Below are 5000 nucleotides of genomic sequence, written 5' to 3' on the forward strand. Positions count from 1 at the left end.
AACGTCTTTCTAAACGAAATGGAAATTTTTCGAGATCTAACAACATTTCTCAAATGTCTTCTGATATTTTCTTTTGGAGACATACACACGTTCCTTTTACTATCAAATTCATTTAATCTTGAAAAGAGAGATTTCGTTATTCGTTTATCCGGTTATTTATCCTACGTACATTCACCGAAGTAATTAAAGAACTGACTTGTAGTTGGCGAGTTTTATTTTCTTTCGTTTTTTTGTTTTTTTTTTCTCTTCTCTTCATTCCCAACCTTCCCCTATTTATCGTCGTACTCGTTGAGATGAGTTTTAAGAAAGGTAAAAGAAAAAAAAAGAACAAACAAAAAGAAAACAAATATACGTCTACGACATAGTACGTAATAACAAAAACGTTGTACGCCGTACGTAAATACACGTATATCTATGTATATACAATTTGTAGGATACGTGCCTCATTGGTAGGTTTATCGTCGTTAATGTAAACAATATTTTGGTATAAGAGAACGTTCGTTCAGAAGGACGAAAGTAGGAGCGAAGAGAACATCGTTCGGTGATGGTGTGCTAAATGCCGCTGAAGGCAGTCATAATTAAAAAAGACAAGTGTGAATAGTTGTACACGTAGGAAAAAATTATTGATCTATTTAATCGTGGGAGGATCTCGAGGGCAAACTCGTGAGACGTTTGCTGTTTCCATCTTAATGTAGTGAAAGTAGTGAAAGTGTTGTGAAAATGGAATCATCTGGGAAGATGGGAAAGAAGAAAAGAAGGAGGCCGGTGAACGTTAAAAATCGTGCAAATCCATATGAGCGTATGCAAGGTAAGAGACGTATGAGAATAGAAAGAGAGAGAGAGAGAGAGAGAGAGAGAGAAAGAGATAGAGAGAGAGAGAGCTTGGTTGACACTTGCAAATCCCTTTGGGCATTCCCGACAGGTGTTACGTGATTTCACATTACGCGGTCCTATTACCGATGCAGGATCGAAGATACAGCTAATCGATAATCGCTAGTCACGTTCGCCTCGGGAAAGCAATGCAGTAGGAGAACCGGTTGAAACGTACGTGACTAATTTGCATCGAATCACCGAGTTAACTTTGACTAATTACGATATTCTCCTTGCTTGTCGTTTCAAATAGGAAGACGAAACCATTCAAGAATTCTCTGGTTCGTCCTTTCGTACAGATACGAGAATCGTCGAAGATTTATTTAAAGTTTTATTTCGATATAATAAAATATTCTTCGTCTTGATGATTAAAATGTTTGATTAGTCGATAAATATTTTTCATTTCGAAATTATTATCGTATATTATTACGATATAATAAATGTTATGGAATTGCGTGACACATTCAATTCGTCCCGCTCGTCATTTTCGTAATCTTCCTGCAGGGCTTTTAACGAACGTTCGATTATCTACCTTTGGTTGAGATCAGAATGACACCTGCGAACCACCTGGTCATCGACAGCCTGACGCTGTTCACGAGCTTGAAGACGACTCTCTCTCTCTCTCTCTCTCTCTCTCTCTTTTTCTTTATATATATATATATATATATATATATATATATTCGTGTATATACGAACGAACGCACGAGATCTCGATCACACGCGTCCGGATACACATGCGAGCAATCAGGTGTTCGTAAGGACTCCTCGAGTAGGTATGAAACAGGTAGCTTACCTCGAGGCGATGGAATTGAGCGAAAAGGGAGAAAGATAAATGGATTCAGAGAAAGAGAAAGAGAGAGAGAGAGAGAGAGAGAGAGAGAGAGAGAGAGACAAACGACTCGGATCGCGCACAAGAAATGGAACAGGTGCGTGCTCCGCTTGGGAAATCACATCTTCGAGCCCGTTACTCGATTCTCGCGACTTCTCGTTAGTCTCTGCCGAAGCAATAAGAAAAAAACCAAAAAAAAGAAACAAGAAAAAAAAACCAAAAAGAAAGAAAAAAGAAGTGAATTTGAAAGGTGAAAATGTCGTCTCTGGTAATATCCTGTCCTTGGATTTTCGATTACGTTTCGAAGATGAAGATAAAAAGAAAAAAAGAAGGTCTCACTTATACCTCAGCTGCTAATTAATAAGATTCTTTGAAAATGATGTCCCCCCTCCCCCTATCTCTAGCGACATAGCCCGCAATTAAATGAAATTAAGGCTTATGAATAAAAGAAAAAAAAAAAAAAAAAAAAAAAAAAAGAAATCAAGGAGAAACGTTTGAAATAATTCTCAAGAAGTATGTATAATATATAAAACACGCATATAGTAAAATCAAAAGTCGATTCGATGTCGAAGTGTCAAACGAGACGCCAGCCGTAGACGACAGGTCGCGTGTATGCGGTAATTAAAATCACGGCAGGTCGGTGATGTTTAGGATGGAATGAAAAAGAGAGAGAGAGAGAGAGAGAAATAGGGAAATATAGAGGTAGAGAGATTTTTCTTTCTCATTTTTTTCATAGATGGGCCTTTATGTTTTTTCTTTTTTTTTCTCTTTTTCTTTTTTGTTTTTCATTGTCCAGATGCAATTGTTGGGCGTGCGAGGGTTGTCCTGGCAAGTGACATCTGCTAGGTTATCGTGTTATTTTTATTGCCACTGTCGTACGTACGTATATCATCGTGAGGTGTTCATAAATATCTAAGTTGAATATGGCATGGATCTCCTTCGTTGAAATCCCTTCGAATAATAAGTACACGTGTCATCAATGCTGTCTTCTTTTTTTAGTTCCTTCGAAGGAACAATAATTATGATCTATTTGTTATAAAAATGTTTACATATTTTACACCCTCGACGAGTAGTTATTTCAATTGTTTGTATATTCTAATGTAATTTATTGAACGATGAGAAGAAGCGGACGAATAAACACAACGATTACTGAAATTAATTAAACCCGTTGAACTTTAATATCAACCAATGTATATCGCGAACTGATTCTACCTCTCTACCTTACTGAAATCGAATTGATAATTAATTTTTCATAAGGATATACACCTCCCCTTGCTTTCATTTCATCCCATATATAATTGAGAAAGTGCTGTCGTCTCTTTCCCATGTTCCTCGAAATCACACATGGTTTTGACACGGCAGCGGAACAGTCCGTTGAACAAACACACCGAGACGAAAGTCCGTCGTTCGGTCTTAAACAAACAGTTTCTGCTGAATTTTTGCAAACACGTTGTTTGTACGTCGACGTGTGTACAATTGTGTATGCGCATCAAATCGTCTCCCAAATTCTCTCTCTCTCTCTCTCTCTCTCTTTCTCTTTCAATCTTTCGATCTATCTATGTGTATATTCAGTTCCTTTTTTGATGTATTGTAGAACTAGGCACAATGCTTTAGTCGAGAGACTGGTAGAGAGACAGATTTAGAGATAAATAGATAGATAGATAGATAGATAGATAGATAGAGAGAGAGAGAAAGAGAGAGAGAGAGCGTTGAAATTTCTATGAAAATTACAGAACAAAAAGGAAAATTTGTCCCAAGCGATTCCCTACAATTTGCAAAAATAATGCGACAGGACATTACTTGAGATTTTGCGGTCTTTCAAATGGATCTGAGTACGACATATGGGATGCGTATTCGTCAGGAACAACGATCATTCTTCGTCCCTCGTTAATGGAAGGAATCCGTCGTACGAATATTTGCTCCTTTTACCAAGGGTCGAGGAACTTGACACGGAAGGGTTTTTGTTCGCCGAAAGGGACACGCGATGGACCGCGCACGTACCGCTTAATGCATCTACCGGCGTTTAATTGAGAAACTCGCATGCATGCTTTTAAATCTTTCTGCCATGTGATTCTTTTTTTTTTTTTTTTTTTTTCTTTTTTTGTCAAATTATTATACCCTTCCGTGAGATAGTTATAACTCTTTTTGTTTTATTTTATTTTATTTTTCATTATAATCACCACGACGTTGTAAAATTTCATATTACTTTTGTAATTGTATCGTATGTTTATAATTTTTCACAACGATAAATCGTTTGTTTAATTATACGAATCGATCGTTTTATAATAATCTTCATCCGACGATAGAATATATCATGAAAAAAATAATACGAAGATGATATTGAAAATATAAATCTAATATATTAACGAACAATATGTGAGTTTTGTGCTATCATGAAATTGAAGTAAAGAGAAAATAGGGTAGGAGGTACTATCACGTGCATGATAGTAGTTAAAGTCATTTGCGAATCACAAGTTGTTGCATCTAGACAGCATTTGGAATCTCCCCCTCCATTATTCACAGTGGTAAATCTATGGGTGAGGGGTAAATACGAACAGGGAATCCAAGGAGGCGTAGTAACTGGGTATTTCACGCCGATGCATTATTTATTACGATGTATGACAAGTATTTTCATGTTAATATCAGACCCTCTGAGCCATTACGTCCGTGTAATGGAGTGGAGATACGAAATTCCTTGGTTTTACTTTGCGCACGTTCACGTAGACGAACGATGAGTATGATACATTAGACTAACTGACTATTGAGTCTTTTCTTTGACGAGGAAACAGAGTAACGTTTCAATTTCGCTTTAAACTTGTTAACCAGGAATGACGAGTTAACACATTAACGTGAAAAAGTTTATCCAAGTGTGTAAGACAAGTGTTAACTAAACTCTATTAACTAAAGTTAAATAACTATAAGGACGACGCAAATAAACTTAAACACGATATGTAATGTCTTTTATTGTTGTTTCTTTTTTTTTTTTTTTTATGACAATGGGTCTTGGATTATATTCTGCAGGAAAAAACAAAGGACGATCTTGGAAATTGTTAGAAATTGATCGGCATATTCGCAGTGTAAATCACGGAACATAATGTGAGCTCATTTTCGCAATCACAATAGTTGAACGGAATACATTTTATAGTGAAATGTATTGAACAATATACGCTTTCTTGTAAGTCATTAAAATCTATAATTGTATTTAATTGTCAATCAATTATCAGCACGTTTCATTGAAAGCCATTTCCCAGAGTAATAATCAAGTTCTATATTCAAAATCAATATAACTCGTAGATGTAAG

The 5000-nt window shown here is 36.2% G+C and overlaps 1 long non-coding RNA gene across 1 annotated transcript in view; it reads left to right on the forward strand.

Annotated features, from left to right (window-relative positions):
• The first annotated feature begins 522 nt into the window (after window positions 1-522).
• The window catches only part of LOC118446926 (uncharacterized), a 113741-nt gene continuing 109263 nt past the window's right edge, over window positions 523-5000 (forward strand). Inside the window, exon 1 of the long non-coding RNA XR_014981911.1 lies at window positions 523-808. This is a non-coding gene — a long non-coding RNA (uncharacterized LOC118446926). The remainder of the gene's footprint in view (window positions 809-5000) is intronic.

Source organism: Vespa mandarinia, chromosome 3, assembly GCF_050613455.1.
Source record: "Vespa mandarinia isolate Hongniang chromosome 3, ASM5061345v1, whole genome shotgun sequence".
Classification (NCBI taxonomy): Eukaryota; Metazoa; Arthropoda; class Insecta; order Hymenoptera; family Vespidae; genus Vespa; species Vespa mandarinia.